Source organism: Cricetulus griseus (assembly GCF_003668045.3).
Source record: "Cricetulus griseus strain 17A/GY chromosome 1 unlocalized genomic scaffold, alternate assembly CriGri-PICRH-1.0 chr1_0, whole genome shotgun sequence".
NCBI classification, from domain to species: Eukaryota; Metazoa; Chordata; class Mammalia; order Rodentia; family Cricetidae; genus Cricetulus; species Cricetulus griseus.
In genome coordinates this window covers 144,810,817-144,831,537 of record NW_023276806.1, presented here as the reverse complement: position 1 = coordinate 144,831,537, position 20,721 = coordinate 144,810,817, and positions in this window count along the sequence as shown.

The following is a 20,721-nucleotide window of genomic DNA, read 5'->3' as shown; positions in this document are numbered from 1 at the left end:
AATAATTCTTTAGAAAATATCCAGTTCATGCATTAGCAAAAGCAAAAAACAAAATTGAACTTGTAACACAGTAATAAGTCACAAATCTGATATTAAGCATTAATTGGAAAACAAAGTATAATCAAGTTTAAGCATAACCAAGAAGAGTAAAAAGCAGAAAATAAACCAGAAAACAAGATAAGTTTGAGAATACCACCTAGAACTCTCATAAGATCTCTACAGAATTAAACTCTGAGAGAAAATATGAAAGAGACAGGGCGATATATTGATACTTCAACCTGTGACTAACAGAAATCTCAGAGGCGAGGAAGAGGGAGAGAGAGAGAGAGAGAGAGAGACAGAGACAGAGACAGAGACAGAGACAGAGACAGAGACAGAGACAGAGACAGAAAGAGAGAGTAATTAGTGAGCCTAGAAAAGGTCTGGCTTCCGGTGGCAATAGACAGGTGGTTCTCCTGTGACATGAATATTACAGGGACTTTTTTTTAAGTTTCAAAATGTTGAACAAGAACAAAGCTGGAATGTGAATGTCATCTGATTGTAAGACTTTTTATGAAACTGTAGCACCCAAGATAGAGTGAGATTGCAAAGGCAGAAAAATAGCACAATGAACCTGCCCAATCCTATGTGTTCAGTTAGTTGACTTCTTGATGATATTTTTTTCTAAAATTAAATATTTTATTAATTAAATTTATCACTGGCAGTTCATACATGCATGCACCTCTCATGCTCCCTTATCACCATCCTATTTCTATTAGCCATCCCTCCCTCCCTTCAGGTCACTTTTCATGTTCACGTCCTTCTGTTTTGTTGTATAGCCCACTGAGCTTAATCATTGTCATCAGTCTAATCACAGAACTCTCAATGGAGCCTAAAGATAATGAATCCTCCTCTTAGCCAATAATTGAGCAAGCATAGTTAGAGCCCATGAGCCTCTCTCCAATCTAAGACTGGCTCTTGATGATCCAGGCTTATGTAGACCCAATGTCAGGAGCCCTAGCTACTGTGGGTGCATAGCTGCAATGACTGTGCCCCGTCCCAAAGATAGCATTTAGCTGTCTCTTCACTGTCTTCCAGAGATTACATTCTGTCTGCCACATCTCCAACATCCTCTGAACCTTGGAAGTGGAGGAATAAATGTCTTGTTCAGAGCTGAGCATTCAGCATCCCTTTTCCTCAACACTCTAAGTCAATAGTTGAGCATGCATGGCTAGAGCCCATAAGCCTCTCTCCAATCTAATACTGGCTACTATATTAGATTTGTAGGTCTTCTTTTGATTTACAAATGTCTTTTCAGGCCTTCTTCCCAAGTTGTTATTTATTTTCAAAAGATCTCATTAGGTAAATGAATAGGCAATCTAGATGCTAGTAAAGTACAATAGTTAACCCAATTGGTATTTTCAGAATGTATGAAATACTATGGTTCAATAGGAAAAACATTAACAGTAAGAGGGGGCAAAAAAAATGTAAACAGCTCAGGAAGACAGCATACAGGTGGCAATAATTGACAAAATTTTGTTCTGTATTCTAAGACATTACATAAAGGCAAAATAATATGAACCAAATACATGCTTAGCCCTCTATGTGTGCAATAAACATCACTGACAGCACGAAATACTGTTACTAATGTGAAGCAACTGGAATGTTCCTACATTTCTCCTCTGAGTGTCAAATGACAAATTTGGTTTTGGAAAAATAGTTTGCCAGATTTTTATAATGTTAAAAATATACCACCCGCTCCATTACCCAGGAATTTTTCCAAGAGAAATAACAATGCATGTCCATAAAAACTTATTTTCATAAGAACACTCACGAAGTTTGGTTCATAATCACCCCTAAGTCAAACCATAGAAATGAGCATTCCACTGTATGCAATTATATGTTAATAAGAATAAAACTAAAGACTAACAATTGAGGGAACTTCTGAGTGTGAAAATGTATACTATAACCCATGTCCTAAGCAAACTTATTTTTAATCATATTAGCATAATTTTATAAATACTAGAATAAAGAATTAATTTGCCTTATAGTAACATTAAGGTGTGTACCTTTTTTCAATTATATTTAATCATACTATATGACGTAATCATATATATGGTAAATTTACAAACAATAGTTCCAGAATTCAATATCTAGCAATTGCCATAAATGTTTGGAAGTATTAAAATGCTAACATCAGCTGTGGAAGGATTCACCAGCTACTCTCCCAGCTACTCTCCCAGAAAGTTATCCACTTGAAGCTGTTGTGAAACAAAAGAGGGCAGAATTTCAATTATATTTAATCATACTATATGACGTAATCATATATATGGTAAGTTTACAAACAATAGTTCCAGAATTCAATATCTAGCAAATGCCATAAATGTTTGGAAGTATTAAAATGCTAACATCAGCTGTGGAAGGATTCACCAGCTACTCTCCAGCTACTCTCCCAGAAAGTTATCCACTTGAAGCTGTTGTGAAACAAAAGAGGGCAGAATGAGACTGGGTATGAGAAGACACTTGGTTGTCTTCTCATTAGATTAGATTAGAATATATATATATGTGAAATATCAGTATCTCATGTAAAATATTTAAATGCTAGTATATTCAATACTTTTGTTTACCTGCTTTTAGTATTCTCTAATACACAATCTGAACATATCACAGAACTTATCCTTCTCTTAGTTGTAGACAATGGTACTGAGACAAAAAAACAAAACAAAACAAAAAAACAAAAAAACAAAACTGGATTCAAGGAAATCAGAATGGAAGGGGAGCCCTGATTCCTGGTTGCCATTTAAATGAGGCTCAGTGCACTTTCCTGAAGCAAAAACCACCCACTTTCCTTCTTTAATTACTGTAACATTTTATTTCAATGCCATACAAAACACATTAGAAATCATGCCATGTGCCAGGCGTTGGTGGCGCACGCCTTTAGTCCCAGCACTGGGGAGGCAGAAGCAGGTGGATCTCTGTGAGTTTAAGGCCAGCCTGGTCTACAGAGCGAGTTCCAGGATAGGCTCCAAAGCTACACAGAGAAACCCTGTCTAGAGAAAAAAAATATTGATTTGAACTCACTATGCAGTGGATATTGACCTTGAACTTCTGATTTTCTTGCCTGCATGTGTATACTATAATGCTCAGTTTTATGGAGTGATGTGTATGAAAATCATGAATTTATGAATGCTATGGAAGCTTTTAACCAGCTGAACTGTGTCCCTAGCCCCATATCAGTCTTTAAACAAGTTTTCATAATAAGATAAATAATTGACATTAAATATTATTTTATCAATTAAAAAAAAAAAAGAAAGAAAGAAATCATGCCACATCCAGTCTGTGAGAGCAAGGGCAATCTCTCAGCCTTGCTGGTCTTAGGAAATAATCTTGTGACTGTGCTATTAACCCAGGGCAGTATGTGAAAGGACAACAAAGGACACTGTGTGAGAGCAGCGGATGGCCTGTGACGGGCTGTCACCAAATGCAGCCACAACGCCCCCTTAGCTGCATCTGTGCTTCTTGCCAAACTTGACTTTGCATCTTTCAGTCACATCCTTATCTTCTAGAACATGGGCTGATTGTGTGGCTTGGAATGGAGTGGCTCAGAAGCAATTTGGCTACAATACTGACCTAGATAGCAAGAGATCCTACAAGTCTGGTTCTCAATGCTACTCTGGCCAGCCTACCCCCAGCCCAGCCCAGTGTATGGTTGGTCTTAGACCCATGACACAGCTCAGCAGAGAGGATGAGGTCCTGGCCCAGATCTACAATGAATAAAGAGTGGCTGACTTATGCAAACACATTTTGACATAGTTTTTGAGAGGGCAATAGATAACTGATAACTCAGAATGCAGATAGAATATATAAACATGAATGTCATAAAATGCTTTGATTTATCTTTAGAAGAGGAAGGTTTACTTAATAAGTTATAGGTAAATTTAACCTAAAAGTTCTTTAAAAGTTATACAAGATGCTGTTATGTAAATAAAATTGTCATGGTTTGTGAGAATCCTAAATAACATGATTTTGTGTTCCACTTTCTTATACCACACATGTTTATGCCTCTGGGTAAATTAATATTCACAATAGTTCTTTCACACAGCACAATTTTCCAAACGGCTTTTGAATGACTGATAATTTCTTAAATTTGAAATACCCTTTAAGAAATGTACATGTTTTTTTGAAATGTAGCATTTCCTCCACCCAGACTGAAAGTATTCCAATCTGATTTTCTTAAGTCTTTTAGGAGAACTGGAGAGGTGGCTCGATAGCTAAGAGCACAAACCACTCTTGTAGAAAACCTGAATTCAGGTCCTAGCTCCCATGCCAGGATGCTCACAACTGCCTGTAACTCATTACAACCACCCAGTGCCTCTAGCCTCTGAGGATACAGGCACACATATCAACAGATGCACATGCATGCAGATACACACAATTAAAATTAGTCATGTTTCACAAATTTTTGAGATTATCATGTTTATTATCTTAACTCAAGAACCCACCCTCTAATTCTCTCTAATTATTTCATCTGTGATAATAATCATCTCACTGTTCCTCCAGTCAATCCGGTGACACAAAAAGAAAACTGTCCAACTTCTACTTTTTGAATCTAGAGTGATTACAAGATCATATCTTACTGATACATAATTTATTAATTAGAAATATGCATTAGAATGTTGATTTAGGAATCATGAACCAAGAATCATAGCTTATCTAACCCTCTTTCCCTCTTCATTAATCCAAACTATGATAATATACATAGGAATGCACATTATCTAGTCTTGTTCCATTTGGACTAGTTTCTCTCCATCCACCAGGTCCCCACAGTCTCCTATAAGATAACCACTCAGAGACTTAATATGTATTTATAATCATTTGGCCAATGGCTTAGGCTTATTACTGGATAGCTCTTTCTCATAAATTAACCCATTTCTACTAATCTATGTATCACCATGTGGCTGTAACTTACCAGTGATGCCCTGACATCTTGCCTTCCAAGTGGCTACATAGTTTCTCCTCACTCTGTCCCTTTGTTCAGATTTCCCACATAGTTAAAATCTTCTGTCCATTGGCCAAAACAGCTTTATTCATCAACCAATAAAAGCAACACATATTTGCAGTATACAGGACATCCCACATCAGAGGAAGGAATGAAATCACTGTGTTTGGGGGCCTCTGCTCATTGCAAAGTAATCTTAATCAGAGAATTTCATCCACACAGACACAGACACTGCTGTGTGAAACTCTGTGTGTTGTTTTGTGGTCCTTGCCTCTTAAGCTTCTGTTTTATGCTAGGTCAGGACTCCTCTGACTCCAGTTCTACCTTTCGAGAACTGAAAACCTTCATTTCTCCTTAGCAGCCCTAGGAATGCACACGGGCTTCATGGACCAATCTTCCTTGCTACTGTGTGACAGGCATTACCATTTCATGAGTCAATAGATTATATGTAATTACATTCCTATTATTACCTAAAAGCAGTAGCTATGTTGAGGGTCCACACCCAGTATCTCACACTGCTGGGAAGAAGTAAAGCCGAGGCTATCTTGGCAACTGCCAAGGTTATTACCTCATGTCCAAACTCTGGATCTGCCATGTACCTCCATCAAAGTGTCTGGAAGTCACCCCTCATAGAAGCAGCTATCGCCAAAGTTAGTGACACATTGTGTTACCCACGGACTAGTAATTATTACAGAATAACTGGCACTTTGGATTTATGTTTTCTGTGGGAGGAGTTCATCTCTGACATGAACATGAGAGTTCAGGGATTGAGTCATGGAACAATGCATAGGACAGAAGCTGAGATAATTCTTTAAATTACAGGCCTTAGACATTGTCTCATAAAGCTTCCCATGTATTTCTCCCCAATCATATCTTGCTGCCCTTGAGAAAAAGTCAATAACTCAATTATCTTCTCTGGGGATGGATTCTTCCCCAAGGCACCTGAGCATCTCATGCAGTGAAAGCTGAGCTCCAAATAAAGACTCAATTTTTATTTTGTTTTTCTTGTTAGTAATAAACTATCAGAATTGATTTATAGCTGCAAGAAAGTTATATAATACTCCACTCAAGAGGGGGCCCAAGCTTCTGTGTGGTTTCTAATGTCTTTACTTCTAACATGCAGGCCAGATGCCAGAGAACATTCAGGTGAGAGTTTCCTGCAATAAGGGTGTTTCAGCATTGACAGAGTGGTGCCCAAGCAGGAAAGGGAGAGGAAAGGAGCTGGTGTCCTTGGTCTAAGAGACAACACACAATTCAGATCAGTTTTGAGGTCAAGGATGTAAGCACTATACATACAACAAGCATGATGAAGCTATAGTGACACCAGCCAAGTCCAGCCCAGTGAACACATCACCACACCCTATTTTAAAATGGTGACTAATCCACTGGACCTTGATGGTGCATGCCTTTAATCCCAGCACTCAGGAGGCAGAGGCAGGCAGATCTCTGTGATTTCGAGGCCAGCTTGGTCTCCAGAGCGAGTGCCAGGATAGGCTCCAAAGCTACACAGAGAAACCCTGTCTCAAAAAACAAACAAACAAACAAAAAAAGGTGACTAATCCAAGCAATCTATTCTCCTTCTCTCACTAATTCTCTGTCACACCTCCATCATGTCTCACCATCATCCCTCTATTCTGGAGGGCATGCTCCTCCAACAACAGTCTTAGATACCTGACAGTGACACAGGAGGGTTGTACATCAGATGGGTTTCTCTACCTATAAGAGGATTAGGACACCTAGGACTTTGGGTATAGACTCATCTAAATAAAAAACAGAGATGGGTAAAAGCAAAGATTTCATTCTCACAGGTGGGCACTGGACAGTGCTCTTCCCTGACCCCACCAATGTCCTTCAAGCTATTTTAGATGTCAAATCCAGTGGATGAATGGAACTGCCTCTCAGTTGTACATCCCCACTCCAATCAACCCTTCTTCCATGACAGACTTTAAAATACTTCAGAAAAGCTATCATGCCCCCTCAGTCACCTTTTCTCTAGGCTAAATTTCCCTTGATCCTTCAATTAGAAAATAACCATGCCTGAATAGAGTCATTCAAACAAAAATCCCAGCAGCATCAATGAAGCGAAGAATCCCATCTGTAGACATCAGTGTAAACATTAAGTAGGGAAATCCCTCTGATGCTGTCTACAAGACAGCCATCAACACAGTGGCCCATGCTAAGCAAAGTCATTAGCATGAGCTTGGTGAAAATTACACAGATTTAAAAAAAATTGTCTAAGTGAAAACATGAAATTTACTTCATGTCACAAGAAGGCTATCTGGCTGTTTGTTGGTACTGAGCTTACCAGTCAGAGATGTGTGAGATCTATGAAGACAGAACCAATATGCCATGTCCTTTCCCATTGAACATCTTGGGCATACAGCTTACACTAAGTTCCTAAAACATGTGTCCACTAGTTAAATGCATAGCTAGTACTTATTCTATCATCTTCAAAGACAAGCTGTCTACCTGCTGTGGTCTGGCCTGTATCAGTCCCACGCTACAGAGGCCATCTATTCTGAACTGATTGATGTCTTTGGGGCTGCGATCTGAACCAGCCAAAACAGCTGCAGGTCCAATCCTGAGTAGGAGAGTGTGGATCAAGGAAGTCCTAGCTATCCAGTGGCGTTAAGGACGAAACAGAGACATCTTGTCATCTCAGGAGGGCTCTCAGTCAATACTGGAGACCACAGCTTATTCCAGCACCATCTTAAATAACTCTCCAAAAGCTGGGGTACTGGCAGAAGACATCTACTATCATGTATAAAGGACTGACTAGGAAACTTTTCTTTAATCCTAGAGATAGTCATAGAACACAGCACATACTCAAGCCCTCGGACATTTCATAAGGCACATCTCACCAGTCTCAGGATGAGTGTGGGTTCACCCAGGGCCTAGGTCTTTTGTTACACAAACTAGGAGCCATTCTCCCATGCCCAGGCCATCCGGAGGTAACCAGCCAACATCTAAAAGACAATGGGAATTCTGAGCTCCTGGAATTGAGCTGAGGCCTATTTCTGAAATATTATTTTCAGGCCCCCGACATGTACCAAATCAGCAATGGATCTGGTACTAAGAAACTGGCATAATGAATGGCAGTACTTCCAGATGGAGGAATTTAATGTATAACCACATAATTCACTGTTGTCCACACACCCTAAGGAAGCTACACTCCTTATTTGATGGAGACTGGGGTTGTATGCTTAGAAATATAAACTGTATTTCAAAAGTTTAGAGTTGTAGTTTACAAAAGATCAATATTATAAACATTCTCAAATGTTTAGAGAAATATGGCATGGCCTATTTCAAGATCAAACTGTGGGGGCTCAAATATAATCAATCACCTGCCATAAAATTGATTTAACATACACAGGTTTAGTTATTCAATAAATAATTACTGAACACATGCTGTATGCCACAATGCTATCCCAGAATCCTGAATTACATTAGCTAACTATTGCTAATTATTATCAACTACAGTTAGTCACCTATTACTGCAATAGTTCTGCATAAGAAATAAAACTAAAATTTGATGACTTGGAGAAATTCAGAAGAGCTTACGAGTTCTGGTAAGCCTCTGCAGAATGCCTCTGATAGACCGTTGACAAACTGAAAATGTAATGAAGATTGATTGTATCTATGGCAAGCAGCAGAGGACACACTTCTGCAGGTTGGATTCAGGGACTTGACAAGTCCTGATCCATTTTGAATGCTCAGGGACTTTGACATCCATCCAATAGTCACCAGGTGCCTTTTTCTGGGTTAGATGCTATTCTAACTTTACGGGTTACTTTCCCCAGGTTCCTAACTATCTTTTGTGGCCAGATCTTTAGAAACATCAGCTTATAAAAGAAGAAACCACAGAGTATAATCACATGTTGGCATGAGGTTACCAAGGTGGAGGGGATTGTGGTTGACCTCAATCTGTCCAGTCTGACTAGAGCCTTCTATGGCTACCCTACCAGTTCTGATAGGTGGCAGGTTCATAGTCACAGGGCACTTCAAAGTTGAGAGTTTCAAAGCCCAGCAAATCCCAGCTTGCCCCTTTTGCCCCCATCTCCACCTAGATCGACCCACCTCCTCCAGGGTGTGATGGCGAATGTACTGTGTATGTTTATCTTATTGATTGTTAAATAAAATACTGTTTGGCCAATGAGACAGCAAGTTAGATGGGACTAGGAGTCAGAGGATTCTGGGAAATGTAGTAGAGAAGTGGTGATCCAGGCAGGAAGTGACATAGCAAGAAGACTCATATTTAAGCAAAGGAGAAACAGGAAGGGTCCTTTTTCCCCATCCTCCTTCAGCAGCGAAATGTGAGGAGGGACGCCTCCAATAAGATAAGTCTTATAAAATATATAGGTTTATGATAATTAAGACTGAGCTAACAGATGAGAAATCCTAGTCATTGGCCAAGCAGCTTTGAATCTAAAAAAAAAAAATTGATGACTTAAAATTATCAATATTTCTTCTTCTTCTTCTTCTTCTTCTTCTTCTTCTTCTTCTTCTTCTTCTTCTTCTTCTTCTTCTTCTTCTTCTTCATATTCAAGTATTCATATAACTGGGGGGTTCAGCTGCACTGCAATTCAGTTTATGATGCATTCTGGTTTCCAAATGCTACCCACAAAGCAATATTAACAAAGATGACCAAAAAGACAGCCTGTGGAAACACACGTCTCTCTCAAGACCCATTCTGTAAATAGTCACCACTATCCACTTGCCACTGGCCTAGAGAAAATCCAACTGAGACCAGCATTAGAGTGATAAGGAAATAAAATCTACCTACTTTAGGAGAAAGAACTAAATGAACATTAAAAGGCTTGGCTACATAATTCTTAGGAAACAAGGAGAAAAAATGGAAAACAGTCTACCATGAAGATATGACTATGTTTATGCAGCTTGGATTGCATGATATTAAATTAAGGTAGTAAATAAATTAATAAGTCCAACGGAATTTGGTTAACTATTTCAATGGGTTCTATATATGTGAATACATCCTGAGATCACATTGGCAGCTCTTGAGAGAGTAAGATGCAGAGGTGTAAGGAGAATAGTCAGTGAACCGTGAGGTATGATGGCCTGGGATAGAGAAATGATGGATGAAGTCTGGAGGGGTGGTGAAAACCAAACCTAACAAGCTTGGTCACTATCAGATGTTGCAGGTGGGAAGAAGCTTGTGTGTGTGCTGCCACTGGAGCTCCTGACTTAAAAACAAAGAAATGATGACAAAATGGGGAGAATATCATAATCTTTGTGGTTAATGTCTACAATTCATTTTCTCAAAATGACTAATTAAAACCAATGGTCTTAATAGTACAAGTGCCTTCCCTCCTGGGGCTTCTAGGAAGTGTGGGAGAAAAGGTAGTTCAAGATTATCTAGTGACTAAGAGGGGTTACTTGTATTTTTCATTCAGAGTCCCTGAATGATAATGACTCTGAGATACAGTATTCATGGAATACACCCACAAAACAAATTTTTGGATTTATTCTACAAGAATTTTTCTACAAGGAGCACCAATGTTTCTGTGGAGAAATGCCAGCCAAGACCCATGGACATCAAAACAACCCACTCCCAAGTGATCAGCCAGGAGCAGGTCTGACTCCATCCTGACCAGAGATACTGGAGCAGAGCCCTAATTAATAAGGCAAAGACACAGAAAGACCCCTAGATGAGATGTCTGAGACTTTCCACATAAGGGAAGAAAAAAGGATGAAAGGAAATGGGACTTTGGAAACATCAGGGAGTTGTTGAATCATACCACCTTATCACACAAGCACTCCACACCACATGCATACAACTGCCGTAGTATATTTTGTTTATGCTGCATTTGTGTTTAATGATTTAAAGGATGTATGTTTAATTATCAAAAGATGTGTTGCAACTGTTTCACCTTACCTGCCTAAGGCACCTGATTGGTCTAATAAAGAGCTGAACAGTCAATAGCTAGGCAAGAGAAAGGATAGGCGGGGCTGGCAGACAGAATAAATAGGATGAGAAATCTAGGCTGGAGAGAGGGAGAGGAATGAGAGAAGGCGGAGAACAAGGGAGAAGCCTGGGTCAAGAACCCAGGCAGACACCAGCCAGCCAGACATAGAGAAGCAGTGCAAGTAAGATATACAAAAGTAAGAAAAGTAATAAGCCCCAAGGAAAAGGGTAGATAAAGAGAAACAGGTTAGTTTAAGTTAAAAGAGCTAGTCAGAATCATGCCTAAACTAAGCTGAGATTCAAAACTAATAGTAAGTCTCTGTATTATGATTTGGGAGCTGGTTGGTGGTCTAAAAGAAAAAGCCTGGTTAATGCAGCAATTAATTAGAAATTGGTTTGCTGTTGTTGTTTTTGTTGTTGTTGTTGCACGAGTAAGAAAGCATTCTAAATCATAAATAGCAGATATATTGAACAAAAAACTTGAGTCTCATTTGCTGAAAGAACTGGGTCTGTACTTCAATCTCTCAGTATAAAGGTTTGGAGTACAAACAAGAATGAACCTTGTCTTGGCGATATTGATACATGGATGATTGACAGACTACATACACATACCCAGATTCATAAGTAGATATAGAGAAATACAGATAGATGACAGGCAGAAGATATATTAGATGGACAGATGATAGATACAAATGCATAAATACATAGATACAGAGATATATAGCTGATAGATAGCTGCATAGATGCATAGTTAAACAGATATATGGATACAGAGATAGACACATTGTTCTGGACTGTTCAGTGAAGTGCACTATCACAGTTCACACCATTAAAGATGGCATACATAAAATCGCTGTGCATTTGATGAAGTGTTCTGGCATTTGCTCAAGTACGGGCATGATGACAATTAGTCAACTCAAAGTCATAAAGCACATGTTTGGGTCTCCTGTTGCCTCATTGATACTTGAGGGTTTTTTTCTATGTGTAACTAAATTATTACTTCTTCAAAGGCATGAATGTAATTATTTATTCCACACACACCAAATCTTCAGATAGAATACATGGGACTCAGGGGGTTTCATTGAATTTTTATGTACCAGAACTCCATCTTCACTGTTACTGTTACTGGTTAAAAGGATTCTACTTGACTGTATCACGTATCTAATCCCAAAGATCACAAACTATCCACCCCTGGATACATAGCACACAGCTTGATATTGGGGGCAGGGCTTGTCTAAGTGAAGAGTGTTTGCCTAGCAAGTGCAGGTCCTGGGCTCTGGACTCACAATGAAAAGCATTTTTTTAATTAGGCCAGTACCAATATTGAAAACAGTTCTCCCACTAATGTCTAGGTATGTGGTTTCAAAAGAAGACTGGTGATGCTGTTGCCATTTTCCTGCCTGTCAACAAAGGGTTGGAGCCTGCAAAGCTCTACTCTCCATCCCAAACCCCCAGTAGCTGGCTTCTCTCACATTCTAATAGGTGGCCTTCATCTCCCTGATATCAATCCCACTCCTCTACAATAATCGGGTTGAACAATCTGACCTGGTTCTAGCACTATGTCATCTAAAGCACTGACTTTTGTAATATAATAGATTTCTACAGTTTTAGATTTCCTTCCCTTTTTGGGAGGAGGGATTTCCAAACTGGTTTTCTCTGTATAGCTTTGGAGCCTATCCTAGCACTCACTCTGTGGACCAGGCTGGCCTCGAACTCACATAGATCCGCCTGCCTCTGCCTCTGCCTCCCAAGTGCTGGGATTAAAGGCATGTGTCACCAATGCCTAGGTGATTCCCTTCTCTTCATTCCCATATCACCTTCAGTATTTAGTCCTAACACTGGTAGTCCCCAGTTTGAAGCTAACTGTATTGCCTAGTAAAAAGATAGAGTTGTCAAAGTTGTTCAATGGCTTAGTACAAGGTAAGCCTACAGTTTTCTCTCTCTCTCTCTCTCTCTCTCTCTCTCTCTCTCTCTCTCTCTCTCTCTCTCTCTCTCTCTGTGTGTGTGTGTGTGGTGTGTGTGTGTGTGTGTGTGTGTGCACATGTGTTTACATGAGTATGAAGGCAAGAGGTTAATGACAGGCCTCTTCTTTGGTTGTTCTCCAATTTATTGTTTGAGACAGTCTCTCACTGAACCCAGAGCTCAACAATTTGCCTAAACCAGCCTCAAGGATCCTCTTGTCTTTATATTCATCTCTCTAGTTAATGGGCCACAGGTATGTCTTGCCATGCCAGCACAGGCACTGGGGATCTGAGCTGAGGTCCTCATATGTTTATACAGCAAGCACTTTACCATTTGAGCTGTCTCCCCAGCCCTACAGTTTTACCTTGTAAGTTTACAGTTTACCTTGTTGATAAGCAAGCATTTTCTGTTTTGTAAAGGTAAAAGGAAAGAAATGGAGCAAGAGAGAGAGAGAAGCTAGGTTCAGCCCAAAGCGAGTTCACTGTACTAGCAAAAGAAGAGTAGCCATTCATCTCTTCATTTTAATAATGAACAAAAGGGAAACAGCTTTTTTTGCATTTTTAAAATTATTTTTAAATACTCATATTTACATATCCATTCCCCCATTCCCTCGACCTCCCATCCTCCCATGTTCCCCACCCAACCCACCCTGCCCCGACTGCTCCCCAGGGATAGTGAGGCCCTCCATCAAGGACCTTCAAAGTCTGTCATATTGTTTGGGGGAGGACCTAGGCCTTCCTTGCTGTATCTGGGCTGCAATAGTATCCCTCCATAGGGAATGGGCTCCCAAAGTCCATTTGTGCTCTAGGGATAAAGACTGCTTGGACTCCTAGCTGGTACCCACATTCAGAGGGCTTGGTTTAGTCCAATGCTGGGAAACAGCTTTTTAAAAAGTTTCCACTTCAAGCAAAATTTTACTGATTTTTATTTGAAGACAGTGGGCAACTTTACTAGCTACATCAAGCCGATAAGGCAAATTTCAGGCTGTTTTCATTTTCAGTAACACATCTTAGCCCCTCTCAATCTCCATGACACCAGGATGAATTTTTCAACTCTTGAGCCATCCTGATGGTCACTTTGTTGCACTAACCAACAGCCATACTCATTTAATCTGTTTAAAAACCTACAAGAGTAAGGACATTAGGAAGCCAGCTTAGTTCCTGCTCTTTAACACTTTGACTAAATAAAATGCAGATCTAAGAATCAACAGCTGTATTCAGATACAAGCATAAAAATTTGTTCACAGGATAGCTCAGAGGTTAAGAGCACCGGCTGCTCTTCCAGAGGTCCTGAGTTCAATTCCCAGCAACCACATGGTGGCTCACAACCATTCGTTATGAGATCTGGTGCCCTCTTCTGATGTGCAGATATACATGGAAGCAGAATGTTGTATACATAATAAATAAATAAAATCTTTAAAAAAAAAAGAAGGAACCTCAACTGAGTAATTGCCTCCATCAGCTTGGGCATATCTATGGAAGATTTATTGTTTCTAACTGATATAGATGGTGTCATCCCTGGGCACATGGGCCTGAGCTATATACAAAAAGTTGTTGAGCAAGCCAGTAAGCAGTGTTCTCTGCTTCACTTCCTGTTCCCAGTTTCCTTCCTTAGCTTCCCTCAATGACTAGCTGTGACCTGTAAGCCAAATAAACATTTTTATTACCAAAAAAATTTGTTCATAGTATACTGTGCTACCCTTTTCTATATTCTAGAAATATGGTATCCAAAATACTTGTCTACAGAGCACTATATTAACAGCTTCATATTGACACCCAGTAGATGATATTCACATAGAAAGAGCAAGACTAAGTGTTTTCCATCTGCAGAGAATATAGGAAGCCGTGTCTCCTGAGAGCAATGAATTGGACAAATACCCTTTATGTCATTCACCCAGGCACGAAATGTAGTAAAGGAGGAATGTAAATCAGATGGTCATGGAAATACTGGGACTATTATGGCTAGCCTACGATGAGGATGACATATGAGGTCACTAGCCCATTTGTCTTCAAAATTTTCTTTCTCTTCCTTGAACATAAAATATTTCACTGCCTTTACTGCAACAGATATATTCTCAGTAATGTATTTAAAGGGCATATGCAATTAAAGACAGACAATAAATAGTAATAGAGGAAATGAGTTTTCATTCATTTAAGATGTTAAAGAAAAGAATGTTTAAGATTATTTTGACTTAGATTTTTCTTTCAGCTGCATTGGAATGTATTTAAAGGAATTGACTCCACTAAGATGCTTTCTACAATGATTGTATTAGGGAGTTATTGTGCAAATCATCAGGTAGAGACATTTTCCTTTTACTGTAATGTTTTCAAAATGTGCAATCAGTTCTGAATTGTGTAAATTGTGTGCCTACTGTGTGATGCAACTCATGGTAGCACATTACTTCTAATAAAGTTTCACTGCTCTGTATTCCACTGATGTCCTCAGAAGAGACAAGGACTGAAATCGATAGAGTAAGATAAACTAGCTCTCACAGAATATTTGCTTGTCATCTCAGAGGCAGATTTAAAACCTCCAGAAACTGACCTTTGTCTCCATTTTGATATATCACATTCATAATCATTTATTTTATTAGTTTGGGCCAACTTTGATATTATCTTTAAGCTCCAAGAATAGAATGTGAATTCCCACTATGCAACCTAAGGATAAGTACATAAGACTGTTAGGTGCTTGTTCTAGGAGTAATCAGTGATGTTGCATATCTAATATATGTTGTTACATGTCATTATGATAATATAGAATATAGGTATGGAGCCTGTGATTGTAACATTATTCAGGGGGAAGTGATATATTGCATACATGGAAAACATATATACAAATGCAAACTTCATTTTATTCAATCTTCACTTGAAAACTTTCTACAAGTGAGAGAGAATGATTTAGTAATATCAAATGCAGATCCAGGGCTATTTAAAATTTTTAAGGGTCTAAACTCCGCCCTCTGTCCTGCGGCAGGCACCCAAGCCTCAGGTGAATCTGGGCGCTGCACTGTCCCCCCAAACTCCCCCATCAACCCCTGCTAGCTTTTGCCTGAGCCCACCCAGGCAAGAGTGGACCTGCCCAGACCGGAGAGGCCCACCCTGAGTCCAGACACACCTCACCCCTGTCTACACTCTGCCCTCTGTCCTGAGGTGGGCACCCGAGCCTCAGGTGAGTCTGGGAACTGCTTTGCTCCCCAACCTCCCGCATCAACCCCTGCTTGCTTCTGCCTGAGCGCACCCAGGCAAGAGTGGATGTGGCCAGACCGGAGAGGCCCACCCTGAGTCCAGACACACCTCACACCCTTGTCAACCCACTGCCCTCTGTCATCCTGCTGCCACCAGAGGCTTAGCCCTCCACCTGCCATCAGGGAGAGGGAGAGACCCCACCTGCATTCATTGAAAGAAGGGACAGGAAGAACACAGAGTAAGAACACACTCAACAACAGAAAGACAAATATGTCACCACCAGAATCTAGGGACTCCATACCAGCAAGCTCTGAAAAGCCCAACACAGAGCATAAAGAAGAGATGGACCTCAAAAATTATCTTAGGAACATGATAGAGATGTTTAAAGAGGAAACAAGAAAATCCCTTAAAGAAATAGAAGAAAAAGCAAGCAAAAATTACATGAAATGAAGGAAAAGACAAACCAAAAATTCAAGAAATAAACAAATCTCTTAAAGAATCAAAAGAAAGCCAAGAAAAAACATAAAAACAAGTTAAAGAAGCCTCGAGACAGTTCAAGGCACGAAAGCTGAAACAGACACAATAAAGAAAACAGAATGAGGGGATGCTGGAAATAGAAAGGCTGGATAAATAAATAAATACACACAGGAACTAAAGATGTGTGTATAACCAATAGAATTCAAGAGACGGAAGAGAGAATCTCAGCTGTTGAAGACTCGCAAGAGGATATACAGTCATCAACCAAAGAAAATCTCAAGTCCAACAAATTCCTAACACAAAATATCCAGGAAATATGGGACACTATGAAAAGGCCAAACCTAAGAATAATAGGTATAGAAGATGAAAGGTTCAGGCTTTGATGCTGATCGGCTCTACCTCTTTAAGAGACATACCCCGCCCCCTGACAATACTCAGGACAGGCACAGGAAAAAGTGCTACATCATCACCACATCACCTGCCACCGGCATGCATGGAACCTCAGTGTACATGTCTAGTCTTCCCTTTAAAAGTCCCAACTTTCCTGCTTCTCTCGCTCTCTGCTCTCTCTCTACCCTCCTTCTCTGTTTCTTCTTGGCTTTTTCTCACCTATGCACTCTCTCTGTCTCTATGGCTACCAGCCATGGCGTCAGCCATTACCCCTGTTCCTCCTCTCTCTTAGTCTCCCTACTCTGCGGGCCCGTATAATAAACTAGTCAATATGTCGCATCCCTCAGCTTTCTCTTTTCCTCTTTTTAAATAAAAACATAATGGAAGAAGTGAAGAAACCAGCTCAAAGGTACAGAAAACATATTCAACAAATTCATAGAAGAAAACTTCCCCAACCTAAAGAAGGATATGCCTATGAAAGTACAAGAAGCTTACAGAACACCAAACAGACTGGACCACAAAAAGAAGTCTCCTCTACACATAATAATCAAGACACCAAACCTTCAGAATAAAGAGAAAATATTAAGAGCAGCAAAGGAAAAAGGCCAAGTAACACAAAAGGCAAACCTATCAGAATCACACCCGACTTCTCAATGGAAACTTTGAAAGCCAGAAGGTCCTGGATAGATATCCTACAAACACTAAGGGAGCATGGATGCCAACCCAGACTACTGTACCCAGAAAAACTTTCAATCACTATAGATGGAGAAAACAAGATATTCCACGACAAAACCAGACTTAAACAATACATATCCACAAATCCAGCACTACAGAAAATTCTGGAAGGAAAACTAAAATTCAACAAAACAACTACACTCACAAAAACATAGGCAATAGATAATCCAATTTTACCAAACATGAAAAGAAACAGGAGGGTCAAATCCACACACAATGACACCACCAACAATAAATACAAAACAAACAAGAACCAAAAATCAATGGACATTAATATCCCTCAATGTCAATAGTCTTAACCTGCTCATAAAAAGATACAGGCTAACAGAATGGATACAAAGACAGAATCCATCCTTCTACTGTATACAAGAAACACACCTCAACTTCAAAGACAGGCATTACTTCAGAATAAAGGGTTGGGAAAAGATTTCCAATCAAATGGGCCCAAGAAACAAGCTGGTGTAGCAATTCTAATATCTAACAAATTAGACTTCAAACTAAAATCAATCAAAAGAGATGAAGAAGGGCATTTCATACTCATCACAGGAAAAGTCCATCAAGATGAAGTCTCAATCCTGAACATCTATGCCCAAATATGAAGACACCTACATTTGTAAAAGAAACATTACTAAAACTCAAATCACACATACACACTTATAGTAGGAGACTTCAACACCCTGCTTTCACCACTAGACAGGACCACCAGTCAGAAACTTAACAAAGAAACAAAGGATCTGACAGAAGTTATGACCCAACTAGGTTTAACAGATATCTATAGAACATTCCATTCAAACACAAAAGAATATACCTTCTTCTCAGAACCACATGGAACCTTCTCTAAAATTGACCACATAGTTGGCAACAAAGCAAACCTCCACAGATAAAAAAGAATTGAAATAACCCTCTGTATCTTATCAGATCACCATGCTTTAAAGTTAGAATTCAACAGCAATACAAATTAAAGAAAACCTACAAACTACTGAAAATTGAATAACGCCCAACTGCACCATTCCTGGGTTGAGGAAGAAATAAAAAAAAAAAAGAAATTAAAGACTTCCTTGAATTTAATGAGAATGTAGACACAATATACCCAAACTTATGGGACACTCTGAAAGCAGTGCTAAGAGGAAAGTTCATAGCACTAAGTGCCCACATGAAGAAACTGGAGAATAGACACACTACAGAATTGACAGAACAACTGAAAGATTTAGAGCAGAAAGAAGCAAACTCACCATGAAGGAGTAGACACCAGGAAATTATCAAACTGAGGACTAAAATCAATAAAGCAGAAACTAGGAAAACATTACTAAGTCAATGAAACAAAGAGTTGGTTCTTTGAGAAGATCAACAAGATAGACAGACTTCTATTGAAACTAACCAAAAGGCAGAGAGAGAGCACACCAATTAAAAAAATCAGAAACAAAAAGGGGGATATAACAATGGACACTGAGGAAACCCAGAGAACCATCAGGTCATACTTTGAAAACCTGTACTCCACAAAATTCAAAAATATAAGGAAATGGGAAATTTTCTGGATAGATATCACTTACTAAAATTAAACCAAGAACAGATAAGCAGCTTAAATCGACCTATAACCCCTAATGAAATAGAAGCAGTCATCAAAAGGCTCCAAATAAAAAAAAAAAAGCCCAGGGCCAGATGGCTTCACTGCAGAATTCTACTAGAAATTTAAACAAGAGATAATACCAGTATTCCTCAAATTGTTCCACATTATAAAAGCAGAAGGGACATTGCCAAACTCTTTTTACGAGGCTACAATCACTTTGATACCCAAGCCACACAAAGATACAACTAAAAAAGAGAACTGCAGACCAATATCCCTCATGAACATTGATGCAAAAATTGTCGAATGGAATCCAAGAACACATCAGAAAAATCATCCACTATGATCAAGTAGGCTTCATCCCAGGGATGCAAGGATGGTTCAACATATGAAAATAGATCAATGTAATCCACCATATAAATAAACTGAAAAAGAAAAACCACATGATAATCTCACTAGATGTTGAAAAAATCCAACATTCCTTCATAATAAAGATCTTGGAGAGAACAGGAATAACAGGAACATATCTAAACATGATAAAAGCAATATACACCAAACCAACAGCCAACATCAAACTAAATAAAGAGAAACTCAAAGTGATTCCTCTACAATCAGAAACAAGACAAGGCTGTCCACTCTCTCCATATCTCTTCAATATTGTATTTGAAGTTCTAGCTAGAGCAGTAAGACAAGAAAAGGGGGATCAAAGGGATACAAATTGGAAAAGAAAAAGTCAAACATTCACTATTTGCAGATGATATGATAGTCTACATAAGTCTCCGGAAAAACTCTACCAGGGAACTCCTACAGCTGATAAACAACTTCAGCAAAGTAGCAGGATGCAAAATTAACTTAAAAAATTCAGTGGCCCTACTATATACAGATGATAAATGCAATGAGAAAGAAATCAGAGAAACATCACCCTTCACAATATCCACAAGCAACATAAAATATCTTGGAGTAACACTAACCAAAAAAGTGAAAGACCTGTACAGTAAGAACTTTGAGTCTTTAAACAAAGAAATTAAAGAAGATACCAGAAAATGGAAAGATCTCCCATGCTCTTGGATAGGTAGAATCAACATAGTGAAAATGGCAATATTGCCAAAAGTAATCTACAGATTCAACACAATCCCCATCAAAATCCCAACACAGTTCTTCACAGACCTAGAAAGAACAATACTCTACTTTATATGGGGGAAAAAAACAGGATAGCCAAAACAACTCTGTACAATAAAGGATGTTCTGGAGGCATCACCATCCCTGACTTCAAGCTCTGAAACAGCTTGGTATTTACACAAAAATAGACAGATAGACCAATGGAATCAAATTGAAAACCCTGACATTAACCCACAATACTATGAACACCTTATTTTTGACAAAGATGCTAAATCTATACAATGGAAGAAAGATAGCATCTTCAACAAATGGTGCTGGCACAACTGGATTCAGACATGCAGAGATCCATATCTGTCACCATGCACAAAACTTAAGTGCAAATGAATCA